Source organism: Pogona vitticeps, chromosome 9, assembly GCF_051106095.1.
Source record: "Pogona vitticeps strain Pit_001003342236 chromosome 9, PviZW2.1, whole genome shotgun sequence".
NCBI lineage: Eukaryota > Metazoa > Chordata > Lepidosauria > Squamata > Agamidae > Pogona > Pogona vitticeps.
Genome location: NC_135791.1, coordinates 20465240 through 20479542, shown reverse-complemented (window position 1 = coordinate 20479542; position 14303 = coordinate 20465240).

The following is a 14303-nucleotide window of genomic DNA, read 5'->3' as shown; positions in this document are numbered from 1 at the left end:
CATCATCATTATTAAATTTTTACCCCACCCATCTAGACCAATGTCTACTTGATAATGATGATGATGATGATGATGATGATGATGATGATGATGATGATGATGATGATGACGAGGACGAGGACGACGACGACGACTAGGAGGACGAGGACGACGACGATGATGATATAACTAGAGCTGGAAGGGACTGCTAGATGCCTAAATAACTAAAGATGCTTAGAATGCAAACCCCCTAAAATGGGCTGTTATTCTGTTAGTCTGTGGAAATCCTTGACACAGGATGTGGTGATGGCATCTGGCCTAGATGCCTTTAAAAGAGGATCGGACAGATTTCTGGAGGAAAAGTCCATTGCAGGTTACAAACCATGATGGGGATGTACAATCTCTAGGCTTAAAAGGAAGGTACCTCAAAAGGCCAGATGCAGGGGAGGGGGGTCAGGAGACAGGGATCTCGTGGTCTCATGTGCTCCCAGAGGCATCTCGTGGGGCCACTGTGAAATACAGGAAGCTGGACTAGATGGGCCCTTGGCCTAATCCAGCAGGGCTCTTCTTAGGTTCTTATGGGGTGTCTAAAATTTGGCAAGTTTATTTCTTACTTCACACTGTACATCAGTGTGAAATCTAGGTTGATTTTTGGTTGATTATATATATATATATATATATATATATATATATATATATATATATATATATATATATATATATATATATATATATATATATATATATATATAAAATCATTTTGGTTTTCCAGTGGAAGTCAATGAAAAGCTTATAAATTGACTCACATCCAAAACATCCACTGGGTTAAATCACTCTGGATTAAATTGGGATATATTCGAGTTGGATAGGGTTCTTGGGCACAATCTTAACCCAAACCAAGCCCGTCCCTGACTACCTTATGCTTTGGCACAGTAGAGAATTTCATTTCAGTTGGTGTCTTAAGAATAATAATAAAAAATCCCACATCTACAAATGTCTTTGTATTATGGAAAGAAACGGGTTTAAATGTTTGTTTTTAAAATTCTAATATGGGGAATAAGTTGGTCAGAAACAGGCAGAACAACCTCACAAGAAATGGGGAATTAAACTTTTCTGGACTGCAATTCCTGGAATTCTCACCATCCCTGCTGCCTGGAGCATCCTGGGATTTGTAGTCTAGAAAAATGCCATTCCCCATCCTGCCTTCCATATAGCTGGGCTGTGATCATTCCCGTGTGCTGCCACCCCAACGGACCAGCGACTCTATATGGCCTACAAATGTATTTAACCTTTGAGCAGCCCTTTTGCGTTGCAAAGCCAGGGAATCCCCAGCAGGGGGCGCGGTACCCAAGCCCAAGAAATCCTGATATGCTGCAGCAGCAGCTGCCAAGTGGACCCCCCCCCTTCTTCTCCATGTGCCTCCAGCATGTTTGTCAATGCATCAATGTTTCATACAAAGAGCACGTGGGAATACGTTCAACAGAAGAGTCAGGAAGTGCCAGGGGGGGTCTGCACAGCAGACAGAGCATCCCTCGGGGTCTAACTTCTGTCTAGATATTTATTTACAGGAAGAAGTTAAACACGAGTGCTTTCGCTGAGTCTTCCTGCTTGTGATGTTCTGAAGCCGACTTGCTGAACCTCTTTGGAACAATGGCACTCGGCCCTTCATGGAAAATCCATGAACCCTTACTGAGCAAGCGCGCCTCTGAACATGGGCAGAGTACCCTTGCTCAGAAGGCGTCACCAGCTTATCCCCCAGTTCTTCTCCCTGGCTTAATCTGCAGAAATCCATTTGTTAGAAGCATTTTTGGATAAGGAAATCTCAGATGGCTGTTGTGGGTTTTTCGGGCTCTTTGGCCATGTTCTGAAGGTTGTTCTTCCTAACGTTTCACCAGTCTCTGTGGTCGGCATCTTCAGAGGACAGCACTCTGTGCTCTGGTGGAGTTTGCTTGGGAGTGGAGTATTTATGGCTGTGAGATAGGCTTTTGTCCTTTTCAGGAGGTGGGTGATTAGTGTGTCTTGTTGTGGGTGTATTGTTGTGCTAAGGAGGAGAGAAATCTCAGGTGATTAATTCTCATCTACTGTTAAATGCACAGGAAAAAGGTCAATATCTTTTTTTTTAAGCAATGGCACCCCTACCCTTAAGTATTCCAGCATCAAATCTAACAGGGTCTCGATTGATCTTTAATATTCACCCAAAGAGATTCATGTACCTCCAGATTACTAGTAGATCTGGTTTGTAGTTCTGTAAGACTTTAGAACAATGAATCCCAAATCTGGGCCCCAGAGGTTCTTGAAGTAAAGCTCTCGGAAACTTTCACCACTAGCTGTGCTGGCCAAGGTTTCTGGAAGTTATAATCCAACACCTTCTGGAACCTAAAATTGGGAATCACTGCTTTAGAAGTGGCCAACTACAAGACAGATGACGGCTCCTGTGATTTTAATAGTGGTGTGGATGTTTTTGAGTGTAGACTTCACACAACACTAGCATTATCAGCATCATCTTAGAACTGCAGAGCTGGAAGGGACCCTATGGATCATCATTTTCAGCCCCTGTCAAGAAGATACAGCAGGGAAATCGAATGCTCAAATTCTGGCTCTGCAGTTACTTAAATCACTGAACTGTCAGGTAAGTCTGGGGAGTATTGGAGTGGAGAAGAAGTGAATCCATGTTTTCTCTTACAAGATTATTCAAAGTTCTGAATCCGTTTGGGGGGAATATGGTCCAACAGCTCAGAGAGTGGATGCAAAAGTTCGGACTATAAACCACTGTGGATCTCCTTCCTGGTTGGATTGGCCAGCCTCCAACTGTAAGAGAACCTTGAAGGAACAAACACAACGAAAATCTCCTCCATTCCAGAACGCTGTGCTCTTCGCAGAGTGGCTGCTCTAGAAACGCCAGGTGGTGACCCAAAGGATCTCTGATTAGTTTTATGTCTGCCAATAAAATGAGAGATGAAGAAAGTGTGAGGTCTCCCACATGACTCTGTTCTTCTCAGAGAAGACTTACAGCAGGCTGTAGGAGAAGGGGGAGAACTTGGAGAGAGGGAATGGACAAGAATATTGTTGGGGCAGAGTTACCAGGCTGCTCTGTTGGCGGTCCAGCTCGGATATGTGAGTGCTAAGACCATGAGTCAATAGCTGTTCTTATCATAATAATAACTGAGTGGAAGAAGGGATCTCAGCTGAGGTGGCTTTTTGTGCAGGTTCAACCTACTGAAATTCCCTCTTCCATGTACTTTTAAAGGTACAGGAGCTGTATTTCTGGGCTGAAGACTACCCCTTCTCTCCAATATTCATCAGTTATGCGCATAAAACTTCTGAAATTTCATTTTCAGGGACTGTATCCATCTTCACAGGATCCCCACTCCCACAATATATAAATCTGTAGGACAGCCTTTCACTCGATAAGGGTGAAGCCGTAGATTTTAAGCCACAGAAGTTCATACAAATAAATCTGTCAGTCTTTAACAGTAATTTTGTTTTTGCTTCTATATTAATTTTGTTGTTGTCGTACCACAGAGCTTTTGAAAATGAGAAGGAAGGAAGGAAGGAAGGAAGGAAGGAAGGAAGGAAGGAAGGAAGGAAGGAAGGAAGGAAGGAAGGAAGGAAGGAAAGAATGGAATGGAATGGAATGGAATAGAATGGAAAGGAAGGAAGGAAGGAAGGAAGGAAGGAAGGAAGGAAGGAAGGAAGGAAGGGAAGGGAAGGGAAGGGAAGGGAAGGAAGGAAGGAAGGAAAGGGAAGGGAAGGGAAGGGAAGGGAAGGGAAGGAAGGAAGGAAGGAAGGAAGGAAGGAAGGAAGGAAGGAAGGAAGGAAGGAAGGAAGGAAGGAAGGAATGGAATGGAATGGAATGGAATGGAAGGAAGGAAGGAAGGAAGGAAGGAAGGAAGGAAGGAAGGAAGGAAGGAAGGAAGGAAGGAAGGAAGGAAGGAAGGAAGGAAGGAAGGAAGGAAGGAAAATGCTAATTCAGCCCAACCAGCGGAACAGAATGTGCTGAGATAGTTGCTTTGAATCTGTTTTGCATGTTGCTTTCATTTGCAATTTTTAATGTGGTACTTGTTTGATTCTTTTTAATATTTGCATACATATTGTTTTTTAGATGTTGTCTTTTGTAACCTGCCTTGAGTCCTTTTTAAAGGAGAAAGGTGAGGTAAAGACAAACAAAAATTTCAGAGCATTTCACAGAAAAGAATTGGTATAAGGGAAGATGGAGGTAGTATTTAATGCCGGTAAAACTGAATACAATAAATAAAAATTATCATCATTATGTTGGAAGTGTAAAAAAGAGAAGAGATGTATTTACATATGTGGTGGTTATGTGAAGTAAGTAAGAAAGAATGGAAGCAAATCTTTAAAAAAAATAAGGGAAATGACTGGATTAAATATTCAAATGTCCCCGTTAATGGCCTTATTGAATATGGTCAAGCAGGATCAATTGCTGAAAGAAAAAAAAAAAGGATTTAATTGTAATAATGGTTAGGGCAGCAGGGTTAATTTTTGCAAGAAATTGGAAAAATGATAACCAAATTAATTTAGAGGAATGGTATAGAGAATCATGGGATATGGCAATTAATGATAAACTGACATGTGATATGAAAATAAGAAGAGGTCTATCAAAAAATAATGATTTTAAGAAAACATGGATTGCATTTCTGAAATTTGTATTTCGCAGGGGAAAGGAGTATACGCTGAGGAAAGAAACAATGAACTTTAGGAGAGAAAATGGATTGAACGAAATTTGAAAATATTATGAATACTAGTCCTGAGGGTGAAGGTGGCACTGGTGCATTATGTAACTGTATTTTATTGTGGTGTTAGGTTTATATTGTCTATGCTTGATGTTCATTTAATTAAATACATTTTTAAAGAAAAAGAAAACCACTTCAATGATATGTCAGATTTTTCTCTCAGTTTTTTTAAAATTCTCAACTTCTTTTGAATGAACTCAGGACAAAGTTAGAATATTTAAGAAACTTCAGCACACAAAATTCGTATTTGTTCCTGCTAGGTGAAGGCTGCATTCACACATATACAACCCCCTACAGCTTCCTAGTGAATGTGGGAACAACCTTGCTGGAAAACACGGGCTCACAGGTCCTGAGACAAGAGAATACAGTACCTTAATTCCAAAACCAAAGTTGGGTCTGAATTTGTCCTATTTCTACATTCCTGTGTAGAACACACTATACGCAGCAGCCAACTACATGAGGTTTTCCGTTCTGGTCGTTTGGTATCCCAATATTTTCTTTTTTCTTTTATCTGCAATTGGGGGGAAATGATGCTCTCTGGAGAAAAAAGGAACATCATTTTCTCCAAATGGCTACTAAGTTGTAAGAGGGGTGCTTTTCCTCCTTTTTTTATTTGATCATTTATTCATGGAGGCATTCAAGCTGATGTATGACTCGCTTGGAATCCCCTCCTCCATTCCCCACATGGAATCAAAAGGCTGCTGTCGGCAAATTTATTAGCCCTCTGCAAATTCTCTGGAATTAGTCTCAGGAGAGCCGTAGCCACAGCATGCATTTGACTGGCTTCGAACACAACAGTAAACGGGAAATCCATGTTGGCCTGATTATTCCTCAGAGAGAAAGAGAGAGAGAGAGAATGATAGCCAGGTGGCCCCATTTTAGAGTAATAAATTTACAGTGATGAGGAACGGATAGTTACTGTACCCCTTTATTAGATGCATCATAGCCTTTGCTACCCACTGATAGCCAGTGAATAGTCAGAGAATGCTCGCATTTTATGTTACTTGTGGTGTAACTGGTGTCTTCAACAACATCGGGAAACAAGACTTGAACTTGTTTTCTTCATGTTTGTGAGGGAAAGAACTTGTGATTTCAGCAAAATCTGAATGTGGAAGAAAACAGAGTGCCATATTACATGACTTGGTAGGGGACATGTACATTTCCAAAAAAAAGGCCAAATAGAAAGGAAGGGGTGTGTGTGTGTGTGTGTGTGTGTGTGTGTGTGTGTGTGTGTGTGTGTGTGTGTGTGTGTGTGTGTGTGTGTGTGTGTGTGTGTGTGTGTGTGTGTGTGTGTGAGAGAGAGAGAGAGAGAGAGAGAGAGAGAGAGAGAGAGAGAGAGAGAGAGAGAGAGAGAGCAGGCACGCAAGCACATGCCCTATACTTCTTTGTTTTAAGAAACGGGGTATGAGATCCAACCCACAGCTGCTTTAGCTGTAACTTTAAAGCGGTTTAGCGCTGTGGGCTAAACCGCAGAAGCCTTTGTGTGCTGCAGGGTCAGAAGACCAGCAGTCGTAAGATCGAATCCACGTGACGGAGTGAGCTCCAGTTGCTTTGTCCCAGCTCCTCGCCAACCTAGCGGTTTGAGAGCATGCAAATGCAAGTAGATAAATAGGGACCACTTCGGTGGGAAGGTGAAACGGCGTTCCCTAGTCACGCTGGCCACGTGGCAACGGAAACTGTATTCGGACAAGCACTGGCTCTACGGCTTGAAAACGGGATGAGTACCGGCCCCTAGAGTCGGACACGAATGGACTAAAAAAGGCAAGGGGAACCTTTACCTTTTACCTTTGAAACATCAACTCAAATGCTGCCTGAATCTTTCCTGACATCCAATAAAGACATGCCAGGCAAAATCCATCTTTTGGACTTTACATCTATGAGTAACTTTCCTGGCAAAATCCATCTTGCCATGAATTTTTGGAGTTGGTTGTTGTGGGTTTTTTGGGCTCTTTGGCCATGTTCTGAAGGTTGTTCTTCCTGATGTTTCACCAGTCTCTGTGGCCGGCATCTTCAGAGGACTGGAGTAGGAACTCTGTCCATGCTCTGTTGCTGTTTTGTTGGATAGTTGAGTACTTGTAGCTGCGGGGACAGCTTTTGTCCTTTTCAGGAGACAGGGTGATCAGTGTGTTTTGTTGTGGATGTGATGTAATTTTTTGGAGTCCTTCACACTGATGAAGTGGTCTTGATCCATGAAAGCTTGCATATTGTATGATGGTATTTTTAGTGTTCTATAAAGATATCCCCTACTCTTGCATTTGCATTTCGTTTTGGCCACGTGGCTCTCTTCTGTTTCATAGGTAGGGGAAGAGGAGCATTTCCTGTGCCACCTCAAGAAGGCAAACGGGTGAGGGCGGCTTCAAGTGTCTCTCACAGCTGGGGTTGCCAGGTCAGGAGTGCCCCATTCACTGTGAGTTCAGGGTCAAGATCAGAATGTCAGGAAGGGGCCTCACGGAATGGAGGGCAGGGCAGATAAGGCTCTGGAGGGGAGCCAACACAACACAACATAAACACACACACACACACACACACACACACACACACACACACACACACACTCATGAACTGAGGCAGCAAGCTCTGGTGCTTGCTAGGAATAGTGGACAAAGCATGCCCTCTATGGCACTGGTCCCCAAGCTTGGGCCTCCAGATGTTCTTGGACTACAACTCCCAGAAGCCTTCACCACCACCTCTGCTGGCCAGGATTTCTGGGAGTTGAAGTCCAAGAACATCTGGACACCCAAGGTTGGGGACCACTGCTATGGCTTTACAACTACCTCTCTCTCTCACACACACAATCAATGGATCTGCCCACTCCCTGGTGCTGTTCGTTGGGAGCGGAAGACCCAGAAAAGCAGGGCAGATACTCCGAGGGTTGCCCTGAGATTGGGCAGACCTCTTCCTAGCAGTGGACTTTTGAGATTTACCATGGAGCATTTCCCGCCCCTTTGCTTTCCCAGCCCCAGAGAAAGCACCTGCCTTGTGACAGCCCGTTCCTCTTTCCTTGGTCGCCACTTATTGCCATCTCATCAGCCAGCCGCTCTTCATTCCTCAACCTTCGACACCAATTTCACAGCAAGTTGATTCCATCATTCCGGGCCTTTCTAGGCCTGTTAATCATCCTTGTCTCCCCACCCCTTCCTACCCCGTACTGTTTCTTGTCTCCAGCCAGGTCGCCTGGGTCACCGAGGAGATGCCCAAGGACCGCCGGATTGCATGCTTGCCTGCCTTAAGCTCTCTCTCTGCCTTCAGAGCCCTCCTCCCTCTGCATCGCTCCGTCTTTCCCCCCTCCCCATCAGTGCGAATGACAATCCACCCAGCTATCAACTGGAGAGCAAAGAGCAAAACGGGGAGGAGAGAAAGTGCTGCTTTAGACATGATTAGATTAGAGCAGGTTTGTTAGATTATTAGGGGATTCAGACAAAAAGACGAGATAGATAGATTGATTGATAGATCGATTGATAAGTTGATCAGACCTGGCCAAAACAGTGATTTGTAGCAGCTTGTCACCCTCACACACAGTTTAGTATTTTATTTTATTTAAAATATTTTTTACCCCGCCTTTCTCCTTAAAAAGGAGCCAAGGTGGCTTACATCATCAAAAGACAATAGGCAAAGCTAAAGACAGCAAGGATATAAATAAAAAGGTAAAGGTTCCCCTTGACAATTGTTGTCCAGTCGTGTTCGACTCTAGGGGGCGGTGCTCATCCCCGTTTCCAAGCCGTAGAGCCAGCGTTTTGTCCGAAGACACTCTTCCGTGGTCACATGGCCAGTGCGACTTAGACACGGAACGCTGTTACCTTCCCACCGAGGTGGTCCCTATTTATCTACTTGCATTTGCATGTTTTGAACCGCTAGGTTGGCGGGAGAAGGATATAAATAGGACCGAACAAATACAACACTAAAAGATGACAAACAAAAGCAACATCAGAAACACATTCAAAGCAATCAGGCATAACCATCCATTTAAAATCCCCACCCAGGCAGCCAGTCCCTGAGGGAAAGTTCACCTGAAAAGAAAAGGTCTTTTGCCTTCTTTAGGAAGGACAGCAAAGATGAGGCCAGTCTGGCCTTCTGTGGGAGGGAATTTTGGAGTCTGGGCACAGCCCGAGAAGGCCCTCTCCCATCTCCCCGTACCAAACACATCTGCAAAGATGGTAGGATAGAGTGAAAGGCCTCCCCTTGATGATTTTAACACTCAGGCAGGCTCATAAATGGGCCGGGTATAAATTCAATAAATAAATAAATAAAATAAAAGGAGACATGGTCCTCGAGCTTGGACCCAAGCTACAGGCCAGGCTGGCCTCATTTTTGGTATCCTTCCACAAGCAGATGAAGACCTTTCACCTCACACAGGCTTCCCCTTAGAGACTGACTATCTGGGAGGGTTTTTTAAATGGAGTGTAGTGCCTTTTTACCTTTGTACAGTGGTGCCTCACTAGACAGTTACCCCGCATGACAGGGTTTTTTTACTAGACATTGGCTTTTTGCAATTGCTATAACGATTCGCAAAACAGTGATTCCTATGGGGGAATTTTGCTGGATAATGTTTGGTCCCTGCTTCGCAAACTGATCGTGTTTGATTGATTCTTTTTACTATCTATATTTTCTGTTTTTAGCTTTTAATTATCATCTTTTAATGATGCAAGCCACCTTGAGTCCTTTTTAAGGGGAAAGGTGGGGGGAAATATTATAAACAAATGCAAACAAACAATTATCCAAAAATGTACCAATATTTGTGCAAATTGCCTCATTCCTATTCACAATAGACAGTAACTCAAGCTTTCAAATAGTCTGTGCATAGGAGACGACATGGATAGATTTCCCCTCCCTTGTCTAATGATATCCTTTCCCCCTGCCCTCTCCTGCCCCTCCAAACACGCATGCAGTTTCTCCGTGTAATTTGTTAAGCTGTAGGCCAGAATCCTGTTGCCTTTATATGATTGTGTACAGATGTTAATGCAAACTCTGAGAGGCATTTTACTGGCTGTTGTTTTGCATGCGTAGTCATTCTCCAAATGTGCCATTGATCGCATGACTGGTTGAGCGCACAGCTGCCCAGCCAACCACTGGCAAACTAAGAAAACCACTTGTCCGACATGGTTTTCTGCAATGGGATTTTAAGCAGGAAACAAGAGCAACAAACCACCACCGTCTAACCACTAGACTGCATTCTCCTTCCAGAGTCAAGGTCAACATTCAGGAACCTTGGCTCCCAGCCCTCCTACTCCCTCTGCCTGCATACGCTTAACCACTAGACCTCACATCTCCCTGCCAATTAAATTCTTTGGCTCCTGTGCCCATTATTGGGTCTAAATTTTTATTTTCCTTTGGAAATTGCCCTGTAATCGGCTTTGTAATCGCCATAGTGCTAATTATGCAAATGGAATGCAAACGAGGCACTAATCATAGTGAGGTTATGGGGGAATGGCAAAACATTTAAGGGGTAGGGAGGAGGGAAGATGCAAAGAGACAGCCCGTGGGGTTGAAGGCCTTGAGCTCGTGAGGGTTGCAGAAGACTTGAAGGAGAACAGGGCAGGCGGCACAAGGAGACAATGTTATATGGACTCACTCACCCTTCTGTTTCATAACTAGCCGACCCTTAAGAAATATCACCGGCAATAAAATTGACCTTGGAACAAAAGTATTTTTCTTCGCTGTGTGCATACAAAGGCCTTCTGTACCACGGGAATGGTTCTACACACTGGGCAGGAAACTGTGCTTTTCTTGGACTCCGATCCACAGAATCCCACAGCTAGGACATCTGGGAATAGTAGCCCAAACATAAACATTTCCTAGCTATGGTTCAAGGCCCTTAGGTCATTTCCCCTGACATTTTGTGACAAGGTCCACCATCACATGCATTGAAGGCCATCCGAAACATAAATTCAGGTGGCCTCATCAAGTTAGTTATTTATTTATAGGCCACTGACAAACTAGGAAAAGATCCTGAAGCTGAAGCTTTGGCCATCTCATGAGAAGACTCCCTGGAAAAGACCCTGATGTTAAGAAAATGTGAGGGCAAGAGGAGAAGGGGATGACAGAGGACAAGACGGTTGGGCAGTGTCACCGAAGCTACCAACATGAATTTGACCCAACTCTGGGAGGCAGTGGAAGACAGGAGGGCCTGGCATGCTCTGGTCCATGGAGTCACAAAGAGTCGGACACGACTTAAAGACTAAACAACAACAACAATTATAGGCCAACCTTCTCCCAATGAGGAGACTCGTTGCTTCCCCGTGAGCAACGGGACAGGGTATATGCCTTCTGTCTGTCATAGTTTTGTGCTATCAAATCGCCTTCAACTCATGGTGACCCCATGAATGAGCAAAATGTCCCTCCTTCAACAGTCCTGCTCATTTTTTACAAACACGGACTGCATGTCAGTCCATCTGATATTTGGTCTTCCTCTTTCCTGCTGCCTTCAAACTTTCCCAGAATGACTGTGTACTCTCCAGGGAACTCTGCCTTCTCATGATGTGCTCAGCCTTGGTTTCCATCTGCCTTCCATATTTCCTCCTTAGGCCTTCGTAAGTAAAAGGGTTGATGACCAAGGTCATGAGAAGCGCTTTTAGTTTCATTTCTCCACAACACAACAAATGGGTCTCAGCACATGGGACCACCCCATCTACAAACCGTCAACTGACGTTTTTCACAAAAGCATAAAGATCAGCATTTCATAATTAGCAACCTAAGCAAAAGAGTGAGGTGAGGATGGTGGATTTTTAATTTTATTTAATTTGGGCAGAAAACATTGTATGCCATACTAAATCACTGGTTCTTAACCTTGGGTTACTCAGGAGTTTTGGACTGCAACTCCCAGAAGCCTTTACCTCCAACTGTGCTGGCTGGGGTTTCTGGGAGTTGCAGTTCAAAAACATCCGAGTAACAAAGGTTAAGAACCACTGTACTAAATAACCAGACATTTGCACCAAATTCAATGGCAATGGTCCACTCCTGTATTGTTTATTATGGTTATAGACTGCCTGTCCTCCCACAAGCTCAAGGCCCAATTCCTAACCCACCTTTGTTACTTAGTTACATTTATATTGCATTTTTCATTCAACAAACCAAGGAGGTAAACGTGAGTCGCATTCTCCAAAAACCCTGTGAAGCAGGCAACATTAGGAGAGTCTCAGTAGCTCAAGATGAGCCAATGAAATCCATGGCTAAAGGGAGATTTGAACCCAGATTTCCTGCGTCTTAGTCCAACACTCTAACCACTAGGCCACACTGGCTCCCACAACACTACACATCCCAGCTAGAGTTGCAAAGTCAGGGTCATCTCATGCCCTGAAATGGGTGGAGCAAAGCATGAGTCTGGGAGAGGGTCCTTATGCTTACAGATCCTCATGATGTCATGGGCTAGAGGATCGTGATGTCACAGGGCAGGGCCTTATGATGTCACAGAGGCAGGGCTGGCAAGGACTGTTTTGCAGATGTACATGAGAATAACATGGGTATATAGGCTCTAAATCCATGCTTAATAAGGTAATACAGTACCCCAGAATGAGGGGAAAACTCAGTTTTGGCAGGTGAGCAGATGGCTGAATGTGCTCAACAGCTGCAAGCAGGTGCTGTCATTCCTGTGTGAGCTCATAACCTAGGTGGCCTTAACTATCATGCACATGCATGTCTTTTCCTCAAAGAAAAGGAGAAAAAAAAACACCCTCCCCAAGTGGCTGCTGGGTCATGTGAAAGGCTCACCACCTCAGCCCGCAGACATTTCTACACACACACACCCAAGAGCCTGCACCATGACATAGGGCTTCTCTAACAAGAAGATTCAGGAGTCAGAAAGTTAGTGCTCCACCCACAACATTCAGCTCTAATTAATGCCTCCATTAACTCTCTCCAGCTCACTTGGTGGTTTTGTGGGGGGGGATGGACTGATCCTGCACAGGCAGTCAAGCACAGAACACACAACCACCTTGACACTCACTCAGCAAACAATCCTTGGTGACGTGGAAATGGGTGCCTACGCTTTAAAGACACCCACCCACCTACCCCCAAAACACAACTTTCTCCTAGTGACATTCTCACCCAGAAAACTGTCTCCCTGCCTGGAGGCCCGGAGAGACAGAGCAATTTCCCTGAGACTTGACAACCCTCTCTGAGGAGGCAGGCATGAGACGGATGGGCCAAGACGCTGACCTGCTGCCAGGCAGCTTCTCTGTCCCCGCGAGGGGACCTGACCACAGACAGAACATGCTGAAAAAATGGCTGGTTCTCTTATCCACATTTAGGAACCAGGAAGCCTTCACGGCCTGACCTGGACCACTTCACAGGAAGGGCTGCCATGCCCTCCAACATCTCCAGAGGCTGTTCAGCCAGCTTTGAATGGCTCTCTCTCTCTCTCTCACACACACACACACACACACACACACACCCTCTCCTTTTATCTCACCCCTCCTTTTCAAGGAAAGTTGTGAATGCTTCACAGTGTAAAGGAGATTTTTTTTAAAAATAGCCTGCTTATGTGGGAACTGAAGATAGTTCTAGAAGACATGAGCAACCTAGGGTGTCCAAAGGAGAAAGCAAGTGACCTTCAGACCAGTGATGGAGAATGAAACGGCTCAACTATGTTCTTCCTCTCCATCACCAGACTTTTTCAGACGGCGCGCACACAACCCCACAGCTGTTGTGGCTGTTGGCATTTTGGGGGGTATTGTGGTCCAAAAAGCAACTTTCTTTTAATTGCATGACCCCAGGAAGAAGGTACGATTGGCCCAATATATTTTGCTGCCTGAGGCAAAGGATTGGGCACTCTCTCGATTGCATTTATAGATCTTTCCTCCAGTTAGGATTTCTTAGCCTAACCCACCCCCACAGGGTTTTTGTGTAGATAAAATGGTAAGAGCAGTACAACAATGGAACTAATGATCTTGGAAGGTGGTTGAATGCTCCAACACTGGAGGCATTCAAGAGAGATTTTGATAACCATATATACCACCTTCAGCTCCTTGAAAGAAAAGTGGGGTGCAGAATCATAGAATCATGGAGTTGGAAAGGCTGGGGGGCCATAAGGCCATTGAGTCTAACCTTCTGCTCAAGGCAGGAATCCAAATCAAAGCCGATCTGACAGATACGTGGTGGTCCAATTTCCTTTTGAATGCCTCCAGCATTGGAGCACTGCTCACCCCCTCCCATTGTCATTGGCTCCGTTGTCGTACTGCTCTAACAGTTAAGATGTTTTGCCTGATATTCAGCCAAAATCTGGCTCCCTGTCACTTGAACCCATTACTACAGCATGTGTCCTGTACTCTTGGGACGATTGAAAACAGATCCTGCCCTTCTTTTGGTATGACTGTCTTTCAGGTATTTGAAAAGTGCTATCCTGTAAATGTACTCAGGTCCGTGGGGTCACGAAAAGTCAGACATGACTTAACAACAACAACAACAACAAATCAAATTAAGAATATAAACCGTGAAACAAAAAAAAAGAGGACAACAAGGTGCATCTGAGCATGTGCAACATTCTTTCCACAGAGAGAACTGCAAACTGGTTATGGAGGTGCGGCTGTCGAGCGAGTGCTTTACAGAAAGACAGCAGGTGTGTCTCAGCAGCGTATCAGA